At 40.2% G+C, this 27,617-nt stretch overlaps 1 protein-coding gene and 1 long non-coding RNA gene across 5 annotated transcripts in view; one reads left to right on the top strand and one right to left on the bottom strand.

Moving 5' to 3' along the window:
* Positions 1–27,617, top strand: part of LOC147012900 (cysteinyl leukotriene receptor 2-like) — a 121,750-nt gene that overhangs the window by 59,983 nt on the left and 34,150 nt on the right. The window lies entirely within an intron of this gene.
* Positions 23,714–27,617, bottom strand: part of LOC147012899 (uncharacterized) — a 73,044-nt gene continuing 69,140 nt past the window's right edge. The window contains exon 4 of the long non-coding RNA XR_015051107.1: positions 23,714–24,588. This is a non-coding gene — a long non-coding RNA (uncharacterized LOC147012899). The remainder of the gene's footprint in view (positions 24,589–27,617) is intronic.

Genomic DNA, 27,617 nt, shown 5'->3' with positions numbered 1-27,617 from the left:
TCTCACTGCCACATTCTTCAAAACAATCTCACTGTCACATTATTAAAATAATCTCACTGCCACATTATTAAAAACATCTCACTGCCACATGATTAAAAACACCTCACTGCCACATTATTAAAAACACCTCACTGCCACATTATGAAAAACACCTCACTGCCACATTATTAAAAACATCTCACTGCCACATTCTTCAAAACATCTCACTGCCACATTCTTCAAAACATCTCACTGCCACATTCTTCAAAACAATCTCACTGTCACATTATTAAAATAATCTCACTGCCACATGATGAAAAAACACCTCACTGCCACATGATGAAAAACATCTCACTGCCACATTATTTAAAACACCTCACTGCCACATTATTAAAAACATCTCACTGCCACATTATTAAAAACACCTCACTGCCACATTATTAAAAACATCTCACTGCCACATTATTAAAAACACTTCACTGCCACGTTATTAAAAACACCTCACTGCCACGTTATTAAAAACACCTCACTGCCACATTATTAAAAACACCTCACTGCCACGTTATTAAAAACATCTCACTGCCACATGATTAAAAACACCTCACTGCCACATTATTAAAAACACTTCACTGCCACATTATTAAAAACACCTCACTGCCACATTATTAAAAACATCTCACTGCCACATTATTAAAAACACTTCACTGCCACATTATTAAAAACACCTCACTGCCACGTTATTAAAAACACTTCACTGCGACGTTATTAAAAACACTTCACTGCCACGTTATTAAAAACACCTCACTGCCACGTTATTAAAAACACCTCACTGCCACATTATTAAAAACACCTCACTGCCACGTTATTAAAAACATCTCACTGCCACATGATTAAAAACACCTCACTGCCACATTATTAAAAACACTTCACTGCCACATTATTAAAAACACCTCACTGCCACATTATTAAAAACATCTCACTGCCACATTATTAAAAACACTTCACTGCCACATTATTAAAAACACCTCACTGCCACGTTATTAAAAACACTTCACTGCGACGTTATTAAAAACACTTCACTGCCACGTTATTAAAAACATCTCACTGCCATGTTATTAAAAACACCTCACTGCCATATTATTAAAAACACCTCACTGCCACATTATTAAAAACACCTCACTGCCACGTTATTAAAAACACCTCACTGCCACATTATGAAAAACATCTCACTGCCACATTATTAAAAACACCTCACTGCCATATTATTAAAAACACCTCACTGCCACATTATTAAAAACACCTCACTTCCACGTTATTAAAAACACCTCACTGCCACATTATTAAAAACACCTCACTGCCACATGATTAAAAACATCTCACTGCCACATTATTAAAAACACCTCTGCCACATTATGAAAAACACCTCTGCCACATTATTAAAAACATCTCTGCCACATGATGAAAAATACCTCACTGCCACATGATGAAAAACATCTCACTGCCACATTATTAAAAACATCTCACTGCCACATGATGAAAAACACCTCACTGCCACATTATTAAAAACATCTCACTGCCACATGATTAAAAACACCTCACTGCCACATTATTAAAAACACCTCACTGCCACATTATGAAAAACACCTCACTGCCACATTATTAAAAACATCTCACTGCCACATTCTTCAAAACATCTCACTGTCACATTATGAAAATAATCTCACCGCCACATTATTAAAAACATCTCACTGCCACATTATTAAAAACACCTCTTCCACATTCTGAAAAACACCTCTTCCACATTATTAAAAACATCTCACTGCCACATGATGAAAAACATCTCACTGCCACATTATTTAAAACACCTCACTGCCACATTATTAAAAACATCTCACTGCCACATTCTTCAAAACATCTCACTGTCACATTATGAAAATAATCTCACCGCCACATTATTAAAAACATCTCACTGCCACATTATTAAAAACACCTCTTCCACATTCTGAAAAACACCTCTTCCACATTATTAAAAACATCTCACTGCCACATGATGAAAAACATCTCACTGCCACATTATTTAAAACACCTCACTGCCACATTATTAAAAACATCTCACTGCCACATTATTAAAAACACCTCACTGCCACATTATGGAAAACACCTCTGCCACATTATTAAAAACATCCCTGTCACAGTATTAAAAACATCTCACTTCCACATGATGAAAAACACCTCACTGCCACATGATGAAAAACATCGCACTGCCACAGTATTAAAAACATCTCAGTACCACATTATTACAAACACTTCACTGCAACATTTTTAAAAACACCTCACTGCCACATTATTAAAAACATCTCACTGCCACGTTATTAAAAACATCTCACTGCCATGTTATTAAAAACACCTCACTGCCATGTTATTAAAAACACCTCACTGCCACATTATTAAAAACACCTCACTGCCACATTATGAAAAACACCTCACTGCCACATTATGAAAAACATCTCACTGCCACATTATTAAAAACACCTCACTGCCACATTATTAAAAACACCTCACTGCCACATTATTAAAAACACCTCACTGCCACATTATTAAAAACACCTCACTGCCACATTATTAAAAACACCTCACTGACACATTATTAAAAACATCTCACTGCCACGTTATTAAAAACATGTCACTTCCACATTATTAAAAACACCTCACTGCCACGTTATTAAAAACATCTCACTTCCACATTATTAAAAACACCTCTGCCACGTTATTAAAAACATCTCACTGCCACATTATTAAAAACACCTCACTGCCACGTTATTAAAAACATCTCACTTCCACATTATTAAAAACACCTCTGCCACGTTATTAAAAACATCTCACTACCACATTATTAAAAACATCTCACTGCCACTTTATTAAAACATCTCACTGCCACATTATTAAAAACATCTCACTGCCACGTTATTAAAAACATCTCACTTCCACATTATTAAAAACACCTCACTGCCACGTTATTAAAAACATCTCACTTCCACATTATTAAAAACACCTCTGCCACGTTATTAAAAACATCTCAATGCCACATTATTAAAAACATCTCACTGCCACGTTATTAAAAACATCTCACTGCCACATTATTAAAAACATCTCACTGCCACGTTATTAAAAACATCTCACTTCCACATTATTAAAAACACCTCAGTGCCACGTTATTAAAAACATCTCACTTCCACATTATTAAAAACACCTCTGCCACGTTATTAAAAACATCTCACAGCCACATTATTAAAAACATCTCACTGCCACGTTATTAAAAACATCTCACTGCCACATTATTAAAAACACCTCTGCCCATTATGAAAAACACCTCTGCCACATTATTAAAAACATCTCTCCCACATGACGAAAAACACCTCACTGCCACATGATGACAAACATCTCACTGCCACATTATTAAAAACATCTCACTGCCACATGATGAAAAACACCTCACTGCCACATGATGAAAAACACCTCACTGCCACATGATTAAAAACACCTCACTTCCACATTATTAAAAACACGTCACTGCCACGTTATTAAAAACATCTCACTTCCACATTATTAAAAACACCTCTGCCACGTTATTAAAAACATCTCACTGCCACATTATTAAAAACACCTCACTGCCACGTTATTAAAAACATCTCACTTCCACATTATTAAAAACACCTCTGCCACGTTATTAAAAACATCTCACTACCACATTATTAAAAACATCTCACTGCCACATTATTAAAACATCTCACTGCCACATTATTAAAAACATCTCACTGCCACGTTATTAAAAACATCTCACTTCCACATTATTAAAAACACCTCACTGCCACGTTATTAAAAACATCTCACTTCCACATTATTAAAAACACCTCTGCCACGTTATTAAAAACATCTCAATGCCACAATATTAAAAACATCTCACTGCCACGTTATTAAAAACATCTCACTGCCATATTATTAAAAACATCTCACTGCCACGTTATTAAAAACATCTCACTTCCACATTATTAAAAACACCTCACTGCCACGTTATTAAAAACATCTCACTTCCACATTATTAAAAACACCTCTGCCACGTTATTAAAAACATCTCACAGCCACATTATTAAAAACATCTCACTGCCACATTATTAAAAACACCTCACTGCCACATTATTAAAAACACCTCACTGCCACATTATTAAAAACATCTCACTGCCACATTAGTAAAAACACCTCACTGACACATTATGAAAAACACCTCACTGCAACATTATGAAAAACACCTCACTGCCACATTATTAAAAACACCTCACTGCCACATTATAAAAAACATCTCACTGCCACATGATTAAAAACATCTCACTGCCACATGATTAAAAACACCTCACTGACACATTATTAAAAACACTTCACTGCCACGTTATTAAAAAACCTCACTTCCACATGATTAAAAACATCTCACTGCCACGTTATTAAAAACATCTCACTTCCACATTATTAAAAACACCTCTGCCACGTTATTAAAAATATCTTACTACCACATTATTAAAAACATCTCACTGTCACATTATTAAAAACATCTCACTGTCACATTATTAAAAAAAACCTCACTTCCACATTGATAAAATACATATATTGGGCGTGTTAAAACATCTCACTGATACATGATTAAAACACCTCACTGCCACATTATTAAAAACACCTCACTGCCACGTTATTAAAAACATCTCACTTCCACATTATTAAAAACACCTCTGCCACGTTATTAAAAACATCTCACTACCACATTATTAAAAACACCTCTGCCACGTTATTAAAAACATCTCACTACCACATTATTAAAAACATCTCACTGCCACATTATTAAAACATCTCACTGCCACATTATTAAAAACATCTCACTGCCACGTTATTAAAAACATCTCACTTCCACATTATTAAAAACACCTCACTGCCACGTTATTAAAAACATCTCACTTTCACAATATTAAAAACACCTCTGCCACGTTATTAAAAACATCTCACTACCACATTATTAAAAACACCTCTGCCACGTTATTAAAAACATCTCACTGCCACATTATTAAAAACACCTCACTGCCACGTTATTAAAAACACCTCACTGCACATTATTAAAAACATCTCACTGCCACATTATTAAAAACACCTCACTGCCACATTAGTAAAAACACCTCACTGATACATTATTAAAAGCACCTCACTTCCACATTATGAAAAACACCTCACTGCCACATCAGTAAAAACACCTCACTGCCACATTATTAAAAACATCTCACTGCCACGTTATTAAAAACATCTCACTTCCACATTATTAAAAACACCTCACTGCCACGTTATTAAAATCATCTCACTTCCACATTATTAAAAACACCTCTGCCACATTATTAAAAACATCTCAATGCCACATTATTAAAAACATCTCACTGCCACGTTATTAAAAACATCTCACTGCCACATTATTAAAAACATCTCACTGCCACGTTATTAAAAACATCTCACTTCCACATTATTAAAAACACCTCACTGCCACGTTATTAAAAACATCTCACTTCCACATTATTAAAAACACCTCTGCCACGTTATTAAAAACATCTCACAGCCACATTATTAAAAACATCTCACTGCCACATTATTAAAAACACCTCACTGCCACATTATTAAAAACACCTCACTGCCACATTATTAAAAACATCTCACTGCCACATTAGTAAAAACACCTCACTGACACATTATTAAAAACACCTCACTGCCACATTATGAAAAACACCTCACTGCCACATTATTGAAAACACCTCACTGCCACATTATGAAAAACACCTCACTGCCACATTATTAAAAACACCTCACTGCCACATTATAAAAAACATCTCACTGCCACATGATTAAAAACATCTCACTGCCACATGATTAAAAACACCTCACTGACACATTATTAAAAACACTTCACTGCCACGTTATTAAAAAACCTCACTTCCACATGATTAAAAACATCTCACTGCCACGTTATTAAAAACATCTCACTTCCACATTATTAAAAACACCTCTGCCACGTTATTAAAAACATCTCACGACCACATTATTAAAAACATCTCACTGTCACATTATTAAAAAAAACCTCACTTCCACATTGATAAAATACATATATTGGGCGTGTTAAAACATCTCACTGATACATGATTAAAACACCTCACTGCCACATTATTAAAAACACCTCACTGCCACGTTCTTAAAAACATCTCACTTCCACATTATTAAAAACACCTCTGCCACGTTATTAAAAACATCTCACTACCACATTATTAAAAACATCTCACTGCCACGTTATTAAAAACATCTCACTGCCACATTATTAAAAACATCTCACTGCCACGTTATTAAAAACATCTCACGACCACATTATTAAAAACATCTCACTGCCACGTTATTAAAAACATCTCACTTCCACATTATTAAAAACACCTCACTGCCACGTTATTAAAAACATCTCACTTCCACATTATTAAAAACACCTCTGCCACGTTATTAAAAACATCTCAATGCCACATTATTAAAAACATCTCACTGCCACGTTATTAAAAACATCTCACTGCCACATTATTAAAAACATCTCACTGCCACGTTATTAAAAACATCTCACTTCCACATTATTAAAAACACCTCAGTGCCACGTTATTAAAAACATCTCACTTCCACATTATTAAAAACACCTCTGCCACGTTATTAAAAACATCTCACAGCCACATTATTAAAAACATCTCACTGCCACATTATTAAAAACATCTCACTGCCACATTATTAAAAACACCTCTGCCCATTATGAAAAACACCTCTGCCACATTATTAAAAACATCTCTCCCACATGATGAAAAACACCTCACTGCCACATGATGAAAAACATCTCACTGCCACATTATTAAAAACATCTCACTGCCACATGATGAAAAACACCTCACTGCCACATTATTAAAAACATCTCACTGCCACATGATTAAAAACACCTCACTGCCACATTATTAAAAACACCTCACTGCCACATTATGAAAAACACCTCACTGCCACATTATGAAAAACATCTCACTGCCACATTATTAAAAACACCTCACTGCCACATTATTAAAAACACCTCACTGCCACATTATTAAAAACACCTCACTGCCACATTATTAAAAATACCTCACTGCCACATTATTAAAAACACCTCACTGACACATTATTAAAAACATGTCACTTCCACATTATTAAAAACACCTCACTGCCACGTTATTAAAAACATCTCACTTCCACATTATTAAAAACACCTCTGCCACGTTATTAAAAACATCTCACTGCCACATTATTAAAAACACCTCACTGCCACGTTATTAAAAACACCTCACTGCCACGTTATTAAAAACATCTCACTTCCACATTATTAAAAACACCTCTGCCACGTTATTAAAAACATCTCACTACCACATTATTAAAAACATCTCACTGCCACATTATTAAAACATCTCACTGCCACATTATTAAAAACATCTCACTGCCACGTTATTAAAAACATCTCACTTCCACATTATTAAAAACACCTCACTGCCACGTTATTAAAAACATCTCACTTCCACATTATTAAAAACACCTCTGCCACGTTATTAAAAACATCTCAATGCCACATTATTAAAAACATCTCACTGCCACGTTATTAAAAACATCTCACTGCCACATTATTAAAAACATCTCACTGCCACGTTATTAAAAACATCTCACTTCCACATTATTAAAAACACCTCACTGCCACGTTATTAAAAACATCTCACTTCCACATTATTAAAAACACCTCTGCCACGTTATTAAAAACATCTCACAGCCACATTATTAAAAACATCTCACTGCCACATTATTAAAAACACCTCACTGCCACATTATTAAAAACATCTCTGCCACATTAGTAAAAACACCTCACTGACACATTATGAAAAACACCTCACTGCAACATTATGAAAAACACCTCACTGCCACATTATTAAAAACACCTCACTGCCACATTATAAAAAACATCTCACTGCCACATGATTAAAAACATCTCGCTGCCACATGATTAAAAACACCTCACTGACACATTATTAAAAACACTTCACTGCCACGTTATTAAAAAACCTCACTTCCACATGATTAAAAACATCTCACTGCCACGTTATTAAAAACATCTCACTTCCACATTATTAAAAACACCTCTGCCACGTTATTAAAAACATCTTACTACCACATTATTAAAAACATCTCACTGTCACATTATTAAAAACATCTCACTGTCACATTATTAAAAAAAAAACCTCACTTCCACATTGATAAAATACATATATTGGGCGTGTTAAAACATCTCACTGATACATGATTAAAACACCTCACTGCCACATTATTAAAAACACCTCACTGCCACGTTATTAAAAACATCTCACTTCCACATTATTAAAAACACCTCTGCCACGTTATTAAAAACATCTCACTACCACATTATTAAAAACATCTCACTGCCACATTATTAAAACATCTCACTGCCACATTATTAAAAACATCTCACTGCCACGTTATTAAAAACATCTCACTTCCACATTATTAAAAACACCTCACTGCCACGTTATTAAAAACATCTCACTTCCACAATATTAAAAACACCTCTGCCACGTTATTAAAAACATCTCACTGCCACATTATTAAAAACACCTCACTGCCACGTTATTAAAAACACCTCACATTATTAAAAACATCTCACTGCCACATTATTAAAAACACCTCACTGCCACATTATTAAAAACACCTCACTGCCACATTAGTAAAAACACCTCACTGATACATTATTAAAAGCACCTCACTTCCACATTATGAAAAACACCTCACTGCCACATTAGTAAAAACACCTCACTGCCACATTATTAAAAACATCTCACTGCCACGTTATTAAAAACATCTCACTTCCACATTATTAAAAACACCTCACTGCCACGTTATTAAAAACATCTCACTTCCACATTATTAAAAACACCTCTGCCACATTATTAAAAACATCTCAATGCCACATTATTAAAAACATCTCACTGCCACGTTATTAAAAACATCTCACTGCCACATTATTAAAAACATCTCACTGCCACGTTATTAAAAACATCTCACTTCCACATTATTAAAAACACCTCACTGCCACGTTATTAAAAACATCTCACTTCCACATTATTAAAAACACCTCTGCCACGTTATTAAAAACATCTCACAGCCACATTATTAAAAACATCTCACTGCCACATTATTAAAAACACCTCACTGCCACATTATTAAAAACACCTCACTGCCACATTATTAAAAACATCTCACTGCCACATTAGTAAAAACACCTCACTGACACATTATTAAAAACACCTCACTGCCACATTATGAAAAACACCTCACTGCCACATTATTGAAAACACCTCACTGCCACATTATGAAAAACACCTCACTGCCACATTATTAAAAACACCTCACTGCCACATTATAAAAAACATCTCACTGCCACATGATTAAAAACATCTCACTTCCACATGATTAAAAACACCTCACTGACACATTATTAAAAACACTTCACTGCCACGTTATTAAAAAACCTCACTTCCACATGATTAAAAACATCTCACTGCCACGTTATTAAAAACATCTCACTTCCACATTATTAAAAACACCTCTGCCACGTTATTAAAAACATCTCACTACCACATTATTAAAAACATCTCACTGTCACATTATTAAAAACATCTCACTGTCACATTATTAAAAAAAACCTCACTTCCACATTGATAAAATACATATATTGGGCGTGTTAAAACATCTCACTGATACATGATTAAAACACCTCACTGCCACATTATTAAAAACACCTCACTGCCACGTTCTTAAAAACATCTCACTTCCACATTATTAAAAACACCTCTGCCACGTTATTAAAAACATCTCACTACCACATTATTAAAAACATCTCACTGCCACATTATTAAAACATCTCACTGCCACATTATTAAAAACATCTCACTGCCACATTATTAAAAACATCTCACTGCCACATTATTAAAAACATCTCACTTCCACATTATTAAAAACACCTCACTGCCACGTTATTAAAAACATCTCACTTCCACATTATTAAAAACACCTCTGCCACTTTATTAAAAACATCTCACTGCCACATTATTAAAAACACCTCACTGCCACGTTATTAAAAACACCTCACTGCCACATTATTAAAAACATCTCACTGCCACATTATTAAAAACACCTCACTGCCACATTATTAAAAACACCTCACTGCCACATTAGTAAAAACACCTCACTGATACATTATTAAAAGCACCTCACTGCCACATTATGAAAAACACCTCACTGCCACATTAGTAAAAACACCTCACTGCCACATTATTAAAAACATCTCACTGCCACATGATTAAAAACATCTCACTCCCACATGATTAAAAACATCTCACTGCCACGTTATTAAAAACATCTCACTTCCACATTATTAAAAACACCTCTGCCACGTTATTAAAAACATCTCACTACCACATTATTAAAAACATCTCACTGTCACATTATTAAAAACATCGCACTGTCACATTATTTAAAAAACCTCACTGCCACATTAATAAAATACATATATTGGGCGTGTTAAAACATCTCACTGATACATGATTAAAACACCTCACTGCCACATTATTAAAAACATCTCACTGCTACATTATTAAAAACATCTCACAGCCACATTATTGAAAACATCTCACTGCGATATTATTAAAAAGGCCTCACTGCCACATTAAAAAATATATATATAATCTGGCGTGTAAAAACATCTCACTGATACATGATTAAAAACACCTCACTGCCATGGTATTAAAAACACGTCACATTATTAACAAAATATGTCTGCAGAATTGTGCTACTGCATGGGAAACAGCATCCTGGTTGCCATGGCAACGACTTTAGATGACAAACATCGTCTCCACAGTCTGTACCTATGTACCAAATATGAAACGTGAAAGTTGAAAACTTTGGGAGTTAGAGTGCAGACAGGAACAGACGGACGGACGACCGGAATCACATGATACGCCCCGATATATATTTAATCGGGCGTATAAAAAACCCCCCAAAAACAAAACAAACAAAAAAAAAGACAAAATTTATTTCATTAATTATAAACATTTTTTTTGCATTTTCTTCTCTGGATCTTGTATAGATGGGTTGGTGTGGTGTTCGCGCAGGCATGGTGGGCTGAATAGCCTCCACCTGTGTTGTATTTCCTGGTTGTGCTGTGTGTTCCAAGTCGTTTATACCCTCAAACGAACATTTGAGAAAAAAGCCATTGAAAGACCTTTTGGAGAACGTGGACCCTCAGAAATTCGTTGGTTGCCATAAAGTATGTACGTTGGATCGAATGAATGAATCATCGGTGATTAATCATTTTCAATAAAATCGATCATATGTTCGTTCGTCACCAATTGACCGACACGAGCCATGTCGCTCAGAGCAGGTTGGAATTCATTGGTTCATTTTACCTTCTTCTCTCTCTAATAGAAATGATACATTTTCTCCATATCCTGAATCTTGTGTGTATCTCCTACTACTTCCCACCAAATGCACGATTCCACATGAATATCTCATACAGTGACGTCACAGTGAATTCTAGTGACGTCACACGTGGAGTAAAATGATGGTTGTTAAAAATCGCATTGTTTGGGGGAGGGGGCTAAAGCTTGTGGACTTGGTCACTGGCGTCACATATCGCCCTCTACCGTCACAAAGGGGAAAATGACGTAACATGTTATTTATTTTTGATTGCGTGTGTTACTAAAGAAAATAACATTCACGTGACAGCCTGAAATGATACGAATGTGCAGCTTGTCCACCCTGGCAACAGTACAGGCACCAAAACATGGAGATCAATTAATCAGCGAACTCGAACAACACTCGATGGAGAACATACCTCTCCACCAGGCCGAACAGGGGCGTGTTCAGTTAGCAAGCAGCAAGCTAGCGCTTGCCAAGCCGGCCGTTCCTTATAAACCGTTTCGAATGAGGTGCTTGCTTGAGTGCTTAAGCCGCTTGGCGAGCACTGCACAAGAAACTCAGTAACTGAAAACATTCCAGTTTGCGCTTTGTATAGCCACCGAAAGGTCGGATCTGAGCCAAAAGTCCAAAACCGAACCGACTCATCCACGACTTTTTGAGACATCATTCTCACAGACAGGTAGACAGGTAGAGTGGTGAAAACATTCCCCCCCCCCCCATCCACCTGATTAATAAGAAAAACTGATTCGACTCCATCACACATTTATTTAAAACCCTAACAACATCAAATGGAGAAGTAGTACATGACAGTCGAGGGCCTGGAATCCTGTTTGCGGACAGAGACTGCTGATATTGCGGTTAAAGAGTTTGTGGTTCTCACGTCTCCAGCACCGCCGTGGCTTCTTCTGATAAGCGTCGCGAAGGAAGGAAACTTGAGAAACCATTTCCGAACACCCTGCGGTCCTTCGCTTGCACCTTCCACTTGCGTGTGAAACGAGAAGTGCCTGCGACACCCGCCGAACACCGCTGATCTGTATGGTGCACCTGTTCATGACGTCACGCACGGACCAATCGGTCGCTCCAAACTCCCATTAGCGACGGCGGCTGTAAAAGTGAAACCAGAGGGGAGGACGTGCTGCGAGAGCATATCTATCACGTTCGAGTGAATTTCCAACGTGACTGGTGTCTTATCATTCAGGTATAATCACCTGAGCAAACGTCACCAAGTTTGCATCATGACCTGGGTTACCTGCTCTCGGAGAGTAACGATAAACAAGTCTGAAGATGACGATGGTTCACGAGCGGTATTTGACGATGTCGATTGTTTCAGAAGTCAAGGATGAGACAATGTGATAATTTTTGACCAAGTTATAAAAACTAGTGCGTGGCCGTACGTGCAAATTTTTTTTTAAAAAATTGTGACGTCATAGCACCGTGTCCTGTCATTGGTTGGTAAATAAATGGCCATAACTTGAGAACCACTTGTCCGATTAATATCAAACCTTGAAAAGGCACATACACAGGGCCCCAGCAATATTCCTGGCAAGTTTCAATTAGATCGGACCAGTGATTGTCGAGAAAGCGGTCACACACACACACACACACACACACACACACACACACACACACACACACACACACACACACACACACACACACACACACACACACACACACACACACACCACACACACACCACACACACTGCTGGAATTATCGATAGACTAGTGCGTGCCCGTACGTGCAAAAAAAATAAAATAAAATTTGTGACGTCAATCGTCATGTCATGGCACTGTGCCCTGTCATTGGTTGGCAAATAAATGTCCATAACTTGGGAACCACTTGTCCGATTAATATCAAACCTTGAAAAGGCACATCCTCAGGTCCCTAGCAATATTCCTGGCAAGTTTCAATTAGATCGGTCCAGTGATTGTCGAGAAACAGCGGTTACAGACACACCCAGACACACAGAGATTGCTGGAATTATAGATAGACTAGTACTTGCCCGTAAAAAAAAATAATATTAATAATAATAAATGAATATTCAAACCGCGAGCAACAAACAACAACCACACAGGCCGTTTCTTCGCTCTCACGTGCCCGTACGTGCGTGGCCCGGAAGTTCGAATATTATTCGCAGTTACGATTATTCGCAATTTAGTTTTAATACCCAATTATTCAATTAGCACCAACGTATTTTACCTTTTCGCAATGTCGTGGCAGGGAAAAACAAAAAGAGAAGAGAGAGAAAAAAAATTTACTTCCTGGTTCGGAGCATACCAACACTCTGATGTTACCGAAATTTATACACCGTCTAATATGAAAACGATCATAACTTGGGGCATTGCGTTTATCTATAAATGCGCATAAGAAATCGAGAAATTATTAGAATACACGAAGTCATCATTATCCGCAAGTCCGTACGTTGTAACCCGTAATGGCGAATGCGGCTGAGCTTCCCTTCCCCATCGGCCACGCCCACGCAACAACGTGTCTTGTCATTTTTTGGTAAATAAATGGCCATAACTTTGGAAGCACTTGTCCGATTAATATCAAACCTTGAAAAGGCACATCCTCAGGTCCCCAGCAATATACCTGGCAAGTTTCAATTAGATCGGACCAGCGGTTGTCGAGAAACAGCGGTCACACACAGACACACACAGACACACACAGACACACACAGACACACACAGACACACACAGACACACACAGACACACACAGACACACACAGACACACACAGACACACACAGACACACACAGACACACACACACACAGACACACACACACACACACACACACACACACACACACACACACACACACACACATTGCTGGAATTCTCGATAGATGATCAACATGATGTGGTACGAGTGACAGGTTATTTGCTGCAAAATGTCGAAAACCCGGTTTCGTTCAACAACTTTCAAAATTTGACCTTTGTATAACCTTTAAAGGTCACAAAACAATGTTGTGGACATTAAAATAAGGAAACAGGATACGTGCTATCGCTTATTATCCCCCGCCAACCAACGAAGTTGGCGGGGGATATAGAAATGGGTTCCGTCCGTCCGTCCGTCCGTCCGTCACATTTCGTTTCCGCAGCTTAACTACAAATCCCCTCAAGATATATTTACGAAATTTGGTACACATATCAAGCAAGTGGTGAACTGGTGCCTTTCGATATTTTGAGATTTCCCCAAAAAATATTTCTGTCACTTTCCATGGAAACAAGTTGGGTATTAAGAAATAATTGAGGTTAACCTTTGTTTCCAGAGCATAGTTGCAAAACTATTAACTTTCTTTATGAAATTTGGTACACACGTCAAGAATAAATTGAACTGGTGCCTTTTGCTACTTGTCCTCATTTACGATGGCGGGGGATATCGAAGACTTTGTCTTCAACGGATGCTAGTTATTATTGGAGTTAGTTCGTCGAAGAAGGTCGAAAACCCGGTTCGATTCCCACAACTTTGAAAATTTGACCTTTGTTGCCTTTAAAGGTCAAAGGTCAAGGATTATGACCTTTGGCGCAAAACTTCCTCTGGAACATTCCAGGAACACTATAACGTCATTTAGGCTATATGGCATTTCACACTCCTCGGATTATCCATACTTTGATGAAATCAGCGTAAAAACAAACTTGAAGGGGGTGCCACGGGTAAGGTGTTCGAGAAAGAGCAAAATGGTTTCAAGACTTTAGGTGGGGAATAACCTCAAGATTATGCATTAAAAATATTGTCATCCTCGCTCTCAAAGTTTGGGCGGTCGTATGATTTTTATGTCAAAATTCGCAATTTTCTAAGTTTTTGACCTTGTGACCTTGACCTTGGGACGAAAATGAAAAATCGGACAACGCCAAGTTTTAGATAATTCATTTTGCGATTCAAATACCAAAGAACCCATTCCATTCAGTCAATTCTCGAGGAGAAGATAGATTTTTAATCCGACTACCCCCTAAAAATGGCTATTTTTGGGGCGTGGCTCCGCCCACAATGGGCGTAGATCACCCTCATCCAGGAAAACACAACTCGACATTGATATCGAACACATAACCAAGTTTCATCAAGATCGGATCAAAGTCCATGGAGTTATGCTCTGGACAGACAGACACACAGACAGACACACAGACAGACAGACACACACACAGACAGACAGACACACAGACAGACAGACACACAGACATAACGAATATAGTGGTCACTCTGGCTGGCACTCGTGAACCAACAGGATGATTTGATTTGAACTCGTGGCTGATAACCACAGCGTAAATGAGGGAAGAAATCGACTGAACACTCTTGAAGCCCGTGATGATATAACTTATCAACGATGGAAAAGGTAATTCGATTTCCATTTGGAGCGAGGTTTCCTTACAAGGAAACAAGTCCGTGCCGTTGATGGAGGGATGTCACACTCGGATTAATGAATGCTGATGAGAGCTCATCTCGCTTCACCCACGTATCAGGGGATAAGGATTGAACCATAATCTGGATTACCAAGCTCTCGCATCTTGGGACGATGATGTACTGATACTCAGCATGCTGTGGATACCGATATGGTACTTGGACACCAAGGCACGAACCTCCATGTGATGTCATGGAAGACCTCCCTGATCTGGGAGAGGGACCTTTACCCCATTAGGAGGGTGTGATTATGTTCCGTTGTATCTTTTATCAAGAGTAGAGCTGTTGACCAGGACAAGGGTTATGTCGACCCTGCATAATGAATGGGACAAAATTTTATTTTTTTTCTGCACAAGATTGAGGCTCATGGAAGAGTGAGGTAATGGAAGGTAAAATGGAAATTAACTACAGGTGGAGAAGAGACACAACAAACAAGGTAGAATGTTGCTGTTGTTGTTTTGTATGCAGCCCATGGCTGGTGGTTGCATCTTTTTTTTGCTGGAACCTCAGTGTTATTTCAATGGACCCACAGGGGCTCGAACTCAAGACCCTCAGATCTATACATCTTAAGCCAGCCACCTTAACCATCAAGCCAGTACCAGGCTTACAAGGTATAATAAAGGAACCGGAAAGAGACGAACACACTGTAATCTGCAAGAAACATGGTTGCATAGGAAGGGTTGTTGTGGGTAGGGATGGGAGGACATCATGAGATGGTAGAGCACCACCTGGAGGGAACATCTTGGATTGAACATCCAAAGGAAGACAGTTCCACAGATGGGATAAAAGAGTGGAGACCTGTCTGTGTTTTGAGAAGTTTAACCTCAAGGGAGGTTAGACTATTCCGTTGAACCAGAAGGTATTTAAGTTGCATTGCAAGTGTAATGAGATGTGGATCTATTTGAATTGCAATTATAGGTGTAAGTGAATCGTAATTGGTGAATTAATAGATTATAAGCTAATTGGTCGAGTTATTGTGAATGATATAGTAATGAAAGTCCCACATGCAATCCCATAACGTTCACGGTATAAGAAAATTGCACAAAAATACATTCGAACGCCTGATGTGGTCACAAGGTCATTTACTGCCAAATGGAGCGAATTACACTGAAATTATCTTCAGTGACGTCACAAACCCGAATGATTTAAAGTGTTGACTGTTGAATTAGCGAGCTGGAGGCTCACACACACATGAAAGGGAACGATTGGATACCAAGGCAGTCGATTGTTACCCTCGATTCAAAGCAAACCACTTCATGATGGAGTTCTCCGATTTTATTTGTCCTTTGATGTCACCGTGAATCGTTCGCAACGTGCACTCGTGTCTTGAGTGGCGAACACAAAATCTCACAAAATTAATGAACCGTCCTCCATCGACTCTCGGCGACGGTGTACAAGTTGTACGAGAGAAGGCGGTGGCTGACGGGTGTTGATCTAGGATGTTCAGATCCGTTGTTTCACAGACAGTTGTGCTGAACATGCAGTCTTTCTCACCAAGTGGGTCGTGTTCCGCCTGTGTGTTTCTGGGAAGACTCGTCCATACGAGGCAATACAACTAAATATGGTTTGACGCACGAGCACACCATTTGGCCCACTTTCCCTGTGTCTGATCCTGACCCTACATGCTCTCTGTCTGTTTAACCTAATTCCTGCTTCTAGGAGCAATTGGAACAGGCACAAAACGTGTTGATGTTCACTTGAGTCTTCAACAAGCTCTTTCAGACCCAGGGTGGAGTTGATGTGAGTCACATTTCCATTGCAAGTGCAACACGCGGACAACGAGCAGCATCCTACCTTGAGGGTGTGCATCAAGAGTGCCACTCAGTGAGCCATGAATGTACTCGAGTGCTCATTTGTCACTTTGGAAAAGCGAATGGTTGTTGATGCAAAGTGTTTAATATTATCACCGAGCGACATTGTAACGGGTCATCCCGAACGTTTCGGCAGTGTTATGGGTTAGGGATGTGACACGGGAGTGATGGATCAAATGACCCCTTTTCGTGTCTCGATCCTGTCTCATATTCTTCTATATAAAAGCTGAAGTTGACGATTTCTCCAGATGACTTCCTTCGACCACTATTGATAAGGGAGATGATAAAAATGCACGGTGTCTCCCCAAGCAACTTTTGAGTCCTGGAGCAGGGAGGTAGGTCTTCACTCTTCGTGAACTTCCCATCATTAGAAAAACAGAATTACATCACTCGAGGATATAACTGCTCTGTATATGTATGTGAATCGAGAAGTGTGATTGACACAAACCTCCCCTGGCAGTAAGTAATGCCCACCAGCTGCCTATTTTGCCTTCCACAGAAAAGCCCTTTTTCACCATGGTCACCATCGTCACCGAGGAAACACAATCTGGAATAAATCTCAAAGCTTCAGGGCTGCCCAAACACATTCCTTCACGCCTATATGAGAAATACATGAAAAGAGTGCCTGGTGCAGGACCTGGGAGTGGCACGCACACACACACAAACACACCCTAACAACCAATAAAATAACGTTCAAAGAAACAAGGAAGGTGACACATCTACTGTACATGGATGATTTAAAACTCTTTGCACCGAATGACGAAAAATTGGCAGAACAACTCAAATTAGTGAAACAGTACTCCGATGACATTCAAATGGAATTTGGCCTAGATAAGTATGCCAAGTGCAGATTCGTACAAGGTAGACCAAGAAAAACTGACAATATAAATCGACCCAAATACAACAATACAACAGCTAGACAAAGAATCCTATTATAAATACCTTGGAGTAGACGAGGGTTCCCAAATATGTCACAAACAAATGCGCAAAACAATTACCAAATAATACCTGTGTAGAACGTGGCTGATCCTGAAAAGTACCTGTCCCTAAAGGCCCGGTCACACCTTGACGTTTTAGCCAACGTATGCCGATTTTTGAATTTTTTTCTAAAACGCTGGCACACGTTGAATACGTTATGGGTAAGTTTTGATAACATTGAGAGCACGCTGAAAAACACTGCCATACGTCGTTGTACGTTGGCTTTAAACGTTGTACTTTTCGGTTGTCCTCAAATTTTTTCATGCTTGTAATTTCACGACGTATGCCGGCGTATGACTCACACGTTCCGCTACGCTGGCCACAAGTTGTATGCACGGTCTGCGATCGTTGACAGACGTCAACACATGCTACTTGTAAGTTAATCATAAGTTGAGACACGCCGAGGTAATGTTTAGCGTACCCGAAACTTATTTCTAACCTATGATTAACGTGTTGTTGGCACGTTACGCGATCGTTGCCACACATCGACAGACGTTACTTTTAAGTTACTCATAGGCTGAAAGACGTCGGTATAATGGATCGTCCTTGCGTCAGCGTCCACGGCCACGGCCAGGACACTTATTTGCAGCATTCTTCAAACTTTTCTTCGGCATGACGAGGATGTTCACACTTCGATGTCTAGCTTGGCTATGATTCTAATTGTCCATCGGCAGCGTCTATTTAAAATAGTCGAGTTTGAGCGTTTTAACACGTTCAGAAGAAACGCTTCAAATTTCAAAACCCCAGCGTCAAAAAACAAAGGCGAGTGACAGCAATTTAAATCGTTCATTGTAAACAATGAAAATAGTCGAGTGGTACCGTTTAAAAGTCGTTGAGTGTAAAAAAAATCCAATTGTTGAGCGCAAGCGTCTACTTTCAATAGTGGAGATGCAGCCATTTAAATCGTTGAGTTTATCATTTAAATCGTTAAATTGTTAAACGCAAGGACCATCCATCATAAATCCACACCCTCCCCCTCACACTCACCTACTACTGCCAACATGAACAAACTACTACTAATACTAATACTGATACTGATACTGTTACTGCTGACATGGACATCGACTCAAAAAGGAACTCGAAAACACTGTTGGGTTCCCCTTTTATGAACACCATTTTTATATACCAATTCCCAAAACTACTGGGAACACGTCTTTATATGGCAGTTGTAAGTTAGAAACACGTTCATTTTTTTTTTTTGTCGACCGGAAGACGTCAGTGGAATACGTCTACATACGTCGATGTGTGTTGGGACTACGTAAAGAATTGGTTCAAAGCACGTCAAACACAAGTTAGAAATAAGTTTCGCGTAAAAAAGACATTACCGCGACGTGTTTCGACTTATGAGTAGCTTATAAGTAGCGTTTGTGGACGTGTGTAAGCGTCCACATATCGTGTGTAAAACTTATCCCCATCGCATGCGGAACGTGTGTCATACGCCGAGTACGTCGTAAAATTTTGAACATGTTTAAAATTTCTTGACGTACTCTACTTACTACGACGACGTATGATAGCGTACTTTAGCGTTGTACTCACGTATACCAAACTTACTCATTCCGTATTTGACGTGCCCCAACGTTTTAGACACATTTTTCTTAGGTCGGCATACGCTGGCAAGATCGCCAAGGTGTGACCGCGATGTTGACACTTCCATTTCTACGGCAGTTTTGATTTGAATCGTTGTGCGTCAGCCTTTTAATAGGCTACGTAACGACATCGTCGGCGATACGTGCAACGCGCTATGCCTAAGTTAGACTATCGTTGGGCATCGGTTGTGTAGGCCGATAACAGGTTCAGCATTCGTTGGTATAAGTTATCTATAACACAACGAAACGTTCTGTGTAGTTACCAATGCGTTATACATAAGACCAAGTCGCTATGAATAAGTCCAAATCTTTAAAAAAAAACATCAAAAGTTCAACGTAAGCCAGCGTTTTACATACATTTTAATACGTTGCCATCGCTGGCTGAAACGTCAAGGTGTGACCGGGCCTTAAGGAACAAAATTGAAGCCATAAACCAGTTAGCAGCACCAATGTTCCAATGCAGCTGCAGAATAGTAAACTGGCCACAAGTGGAAATCAAAAAACTACATATCAGAACAATAAAACCCCTCAGGTCAGATCAGGTCAGGTCAGGTATGGGAGCATGCGCCGGAGCAGCGCGTTGCTACATCCAATTTACGTCGGTACTCCAGGGGCCTCCGTCTGGCCATTCCTCAGGTAGATGCCAGGCCCATCCCCATCTCCTTGAGATACCGATCAACCCGCTGCAACCACGATGCACCTGGTCGACCCATTGGCCTCCTCCACTCACGAGACTCCCTCGCTGAGAGAATCTGGTGAGCAGGATCAGCGTCAGGAAAACGAGTCACATGTCCAAACAGCCGCAGCTGATGCTCACGGACTATGCAGGTAACAAATCTCATTTGAGAATTTCTCAGAAACTGCTCGTTGGACACAAAGTCCAATCATCGATAGCCAAGGATTCTCCGAAGAGACCTGGTACCAGAGGAATTAAGTCTCCATCTCAGATCCCTGGTCAGAGTCCAAGTCTCATATCTATAGAACAAGACTGGAAGCACCAAGAACCTGAAAACTTGGACTTGCATGGATGGACAAGAAGTTACAAATGACCAATCATTCACTGGGAACAACCAAGCATCCGCACCTTTCCTGTTCACTCAACCAGCTTCATCTGTGGAAACAGTGTTGTTTAAACTTCTGCCATTCTGGCCTAATGACCCGTAGCTGTGTGCACAAGTTTAAGTGCAATTCAACACACGGAGCATTACTATGGAGTCTCCCCAGTTCAAATACATTGTTAGCTCCTTGTCACCACATTATGTGATGGAGGTGAGAGATATTTTATTACAACCTCCAACAACCAACCCGTACACGATTTTGAAGGCCACGCTCAGAAAGTGCACGACCCCTTTGAGCACCGGAGCTTTCAACAACTCCTTCCAGCCAAGGATTTAGGAGATCGAAGACCCACACAACTCTTGTGTCATATGCAGCAGATTATCGGTGACCACCAAGTCACCTTCAACCAGTTACTTCTTCATGAGTTGTTCTTGCAACGTTTAACACCACACATCCACATGATACTTGCCGCTATTGCAGAGTGGCACTACCCAGCACTGCGGATGTGGCTGGCCATCTCACTGACACCGTTACACCGACCATGGCTAATGTGACATCTCCACCACAACACATCACACAGCGACAATCTGAAATGGCGGACCTTAAGAAGCTCGTCCTGGAGCTCCATGCTGTGCAATGCGTCATGCCTGCCTTCATGTACCTCTTGGAGGAACGGAGAAATGCCGTACCTTGAGCTACCATTTGCATTCACCTTCCATGAACACTCCAGATTGTTGTTGGCACAACATGACCTTCTTTGCTAATGCTCCTCAGTGTAGACACCGTGCTCGTATCGGCCACAGGGCAATGATGAGGCCCACAACTAATGGTGACGAGTTCACCTGGGCCATACGTCAGTTGCCTTCTCTTCCTCGTGGACCGTACTAGCAAAATTAATTTTCTTGTGGATACAGGGGCAGAGGTGAAAATTGTGCTGCTCTCCACCATGGAACAGAAAAAATGACAAGAATTTTCATTACATGCTGCTAACAACAGTGCTGTTGTTGCTTTTGGAGAACATCTCCTCCAGCTTCACTTAGGTTTACGTCGCTCATTTCCGTGGGTGTTTACTATTGCTGACACCTCATACTCTATCCTGGGTGTGGATTTCTTGCGTCATTTCAATCTCCACGAACATCGTCAAGCATCGCCGTCTAATGGATGCTTCAACATAGCTGAGTGTTCTCCGAAAAGCATCCACTGTTTCATCGCTGAATATCACGTGTCTTCCATCCACACTCAGTACAATATGAATTCCCGTCCATAACGTGCCCGTCGTCGACAATCCAGCCCATCAAACAGCAGATCACACATCACAACGAGACCACGGGACCCTCTGTTTTCACATGTGCTCGCCGACTAGCACCCGATAAATTATGTATTGGCCACCAGGAGTTTGACTATATATTATAACAGGGGATCATCAGACCATCGTCCAGCAGTTGGGCTGCACCATGACACATGGTACGCAAAAAGACACTTGGGGAATGGCGTCCTCGTTGGGATTACCAGTCCTTAAACAATGCAACTTCCAGACCAGGAATCCAATTCCATATATTCAGGATTTTACCGCTACCCTCCAAGGTGCTACAATCTTCTCCAAGGTTGACCTCATTCGTGCGTATCATTGGATTCCCGTGGATCCAGATGACATCCCGAAGAAAGCAGTCACCAAGCCTTTCGGCCTGTTCGATTTCCTTCAGATCCCATTCGGCCTACGCAATTCCCCACAAACATTTCAACGTTTTAGCGAACAGGTGCTCCAGAGATTACAGTTCTGTTCCATGTATATACAGTACATGATGTTCCAATTGCCAGCGCAACCGCAGAAGAACATGAGGAACACCTATGTCTCCTCTTCGCCCGTTTACAGAACTTCGGCATTGTCATTAATCCCACAGAGTGTATATTTGGCGTTCCGGAGTTGAATTTCCTCGGTCACTGTGTTAACTACTGAGGCATCCGCCCGCTCGAGGAGAAGTTTCAGATTATTCAGGATTTCCTGGTACCTTCATCTCAATGCAAGCTGTGAGAGTTTTTGGGCCTCATCAACTTTTACCATCAATCTCTTCCAAACGTACCCGCAACACTGCAGCCACTGAACAAGCTACTCACAACTGGTAAACACCCTGAAGTATTCAAATGGTTGGAACCAACCTTTTCAGCTTTCCACACCATCAATGACGCACTGGACAATACCTCACTCCCGATCCATCCAATGCCAGAGGTGGCAACACACCTGATGGTAGACATGTCTGAAGTCGCCCTTCACCGGTTCATCGATGATGTATGTGTTGATATGCCCATGCATTCTGGCCCTGTGGGATAAGGTGTTTGTGTTGGTATAACCATGAGCTTTGTGCTTCGGATCAAGGTGCATGTAAATTAGTTTGATAACATTGTTGCAAATTCAGCGGTGGGGGCTTCAGATGAGTGCGTCAATCACTGTCCGTAACCAGTTTGGGTTTTCACACCCTACTCTCGACAGCCAAATGTTACAAATTCGGCGCCAGCCTAACCACCGCAGTTTCTGGGGTTATAACGCCGGCTGGTTCGGCACAGGCCTCGGGTCACGTGTCTCGAATCGCGATACCAACGTACCCCTGGACCTTACCAGTTGGGGAAATAGACCCCGGTTACAGACTGGTTTTGTCAGATACCGAGCGAATTCTGCCAGTCTGTAACCATTTTGTTTTTTATATCCAAATCGAGCGGATCGTTCCTCGACGCGGCATGAATTAATTCAAAGCGGCAACTTCAAACGAATTCGCCAGATTTATTGGGGACATCAGGGAACACGACACAAGCAAAGCATTCACGACAATGTTATAATTAATCTATAACCCGTTTTTAACTTGGGAGCGACGGATTACGGGTTTCGAAGGGGACCCTAACGAGATACCCTTAAACATGTAGACAAGACATGGACAGCATGCAGACAAGACACAGAGTACTTGGTGATGTTTCATGGACGAGAGGAAAGTGTCAAAGGCACGAATGTGGCTTGTGACAAGCCGATGTCCACGGATTCGAGCGCCCAAGCTCAAACACGCCGCGTGGCAAAATGTCGCTCGTTCATGTGTCGCAGCCCTCATGCACGCAGCCTCGGCGCGTTCAGACCACGCGAGGTCGACTGCACCAGAGCGAAAGATCACCAGTTACTAGAAACGGAAAAATTGTGCATTAATTTATCAATTAGGCGTGTTTGGACATGCTCAATATTATGAAGTACTTTTTAAATACATTACTTGACAAAAAAATATCGTAGCTTTTTCAAACCCACAAATCGTAAACAAGTTACATAGACAAAAACAATTTTGGAAATTATACTGGACTTAGTATTGCATATCCGTTTATAGTACTGCTGATATGCATTACTTTGATGTGAATATTGCTCACACAGATTCCGAAAAAAATATACATTTACAAACATGTGATAATGCAAACTGTCAGCTGAAGTCATTCTGAGAGTGAACAGGGAACTCCAAATAAAATGTATATACTGGGTATTATATGTATCATACTTCATGTTGTAGTCTAATTTGCTCTATATTTACACAAGAAAACAAAATCTGCAAACATCGTTGCATATTGTTCAAATGTCAGCACTAATAACTAATATCATTATCACTCTGTCCTTCCTCATCAGATACTTCATCCATTTGTCCCTCATCCCTGATGATGTCGTCATCATACCTCATGTTATCACAGGACTGTAAGGTACAGGCATCGGTCCAATTCAATCCATTTACCATACTCTGACAACCTGGGCGGCTGCAGACACGCTTGCATTTGCAGGACATGAACTCAAGAACTACATCAGGAGCAGGAGATCCATTCATCCAGTTGATTTGGAGCTGCATTTGGTCACCAATAATCCAACCAGTGCAGTGGCTGGGAATGTTTGGGCTAACTTTCAGGCTTCGGTGCCAGATTGATGATTGATAGTTGGCACAGATGGTGTGAATCTTCAGACAGTCCTTGCATGGTGGCAATTGTTCTGACTCCACATTCCCTGCCTTTGTTCAGAATAACAGATAGCACATCTCATTCACATCAAGAATATTAGACTGAGGAGTATACAATCTGCAAACAAATTCTTCAAGGCAGTCTTGGAGTTCAGATGATACGGTCCAATTCTCTCCAAGTTTTGTGAATGTTTGCTAAAATCGGGTGTTTCCTTTGAGTAGCATCAGAGCTCTAATTTTTCCACGACCACTGAATGCACTGACTGTATCACAGCCAGTGAATGCATGCATTCCAATCCGAGAGTTACAGACCAGTTTGCCAAGTGATGCAGCCACTTTGCTCACATCTAGAAATCGGGTGCGGTTTTTAGTGCCACATCTGATGAAGATGTTGCAGCTGATAGTTTCATGGAATGCCAGAGAGAGTATGAGGATGTCTGTATCCTCTGCAATGATGACAATCGATGAGACATCGGATGATGCATGCTTGGCATGAAGCAGGATACGTGTGTCTGCTTCCTCTTGTGATGTTTTAAGTTCAACAACTTGAACAGCTTCATCACAGGTAATCTTTGTAGATGTTTCACCACTGGTAACATACACCGTCTTCTCTCCAAGTTTCTGTCGCCAATGGGGTTCCTGCCATTGTTCCACAATGAATTGGATAAGCTTCGTCTTACTGGCACCACAACATAGAAGCCATCATCATTGTTGGATTTTGTGACCTGATATTATGTTAGTGAATCTGATGCCAGTGTCAGACCCTCTAGTGGTTCGCTCTGGATCTATTATTGATTGCTGTTTATATACATCAAACACAACATCCACATGCTGACTGGATCCAGCGGCTCTCATAACCTTGGCAAGTACCTGATCAGCTAGTTCATCAAAGGTCATGTGGTCTCCATTGGTTTTCTGGATTAGGCTCATTCCGTCGATGATAGAAGCTGAAGGTTGCATGATTTCCTCAGCTCAAGATGCATTAGCCTCAAGTTTCCTGGCCAGAGCAGCCTTATTTGTCTTCTTTATAGTTCCATCACAGTTGGCAAGTGACCATGGAAGAGGACTCAGGGGATACTGCAGCACCTCCTTCATTTCAATTTTCCGACTCGATGCAACCAAGAGCATGTGCCCGAAAAGTTTATGGTCAGTCTTTAGGATCACCTCCTTGTTTGATGTCTTCTTCGTCACCTTCTGTTTGATGCTAGCGAATGTTTTCAGCTGCAGTTTGGGTTTTTTTTTATCAAACAATCCAATCATGGTCTGTTCAATCCTACACTCCTGGAATGTTGTGTATCTCACCTTTTTGCTGAGCTGTGAGGAGGTCATTGACAACATCTGGTGGTGCTGTAGCACCTGTCGATAGGCTAACCAGTTCAGTTGGTTCACTACCAAATGGATTCATCCAGTTGTTTTCCATCAACTCTACAAGTGACTGGACTGCTTTCTCGTCTTTCTGTATTCTTGAAGGAGTAAGATCTACATGACTCAGTTCTGAGTTACCCACTTGTGTCATGTTTCAAAGTTGTTTCAGACATAGGCTCCTATACTCTACATTGATGTAGTACTTGCTGACTGCCCCAGCCCTGAAACTAAATCCTTTCGTTCCTCCTGATGTCTGGGTATCTTTGTTGACAGTCTCCTCTATCGTTTGATCCACGGCAATATGACCAAATGGGTTATGATCGCCCAATTGCACAGAAAATCCTCCATTGTGCTGGAAATGATCGTATACATTTGGATGTGTCTCCTGGAGTGTGGTCATTTGGCAGTCGTATTTTGATAAATACCTGGAGTAATTTTGTTTGTCATAAGCGAAACACTAGGGGATCATTGACCTGATGGCTGATAGATGTAGCATCCAATTCCCCTCTCTTGATGACCTAATCAGCGCAAGCAGGTTCTCTACTATATCAACAAAAGACATCCAGAATGTGGCCAACTGACCATTGCTGAACCGGAATTGGTTAAGATATTTGTCGAACAGATTGAATACTCGATACATGATGCATCAGCCAGAATGGTATCTATGGTTTCATTGCTTACGTTTTTCCTGAAGTGATTCCAGAGCTGTGATCATTCCAGCCAGATGTGGCAAATCGTCAGACTGGTATTCTTCGAGCCAGGTGGAGAAACCTTTCCATGCTCGCCTGAGCAGTGCTTCATACATCGATTTACAGAGACGGACTCCACGATTGTAGTTACGTCCTTCAAGAACTGTA

This window comes from Eptatretus burgeri, chromosome 14 (genome assembly GCF_056783735.1).
Source record: "Eptatretus burgeri isolate ZD-2024b chromosome 14, Ebu_testis_v1, whole genome shotgun sequence".
Lineage (NCBI taxonomy): Eukaryota > Metazoa > Chordata > Myxini > Myxiniformes > Myxinidae > Eptatretus > Eptatretus burgeri.
Note: the sequence above shows the minus strand (reverse complement) of the source record. Positions and strands in the feature narration are given on the sequence as shown.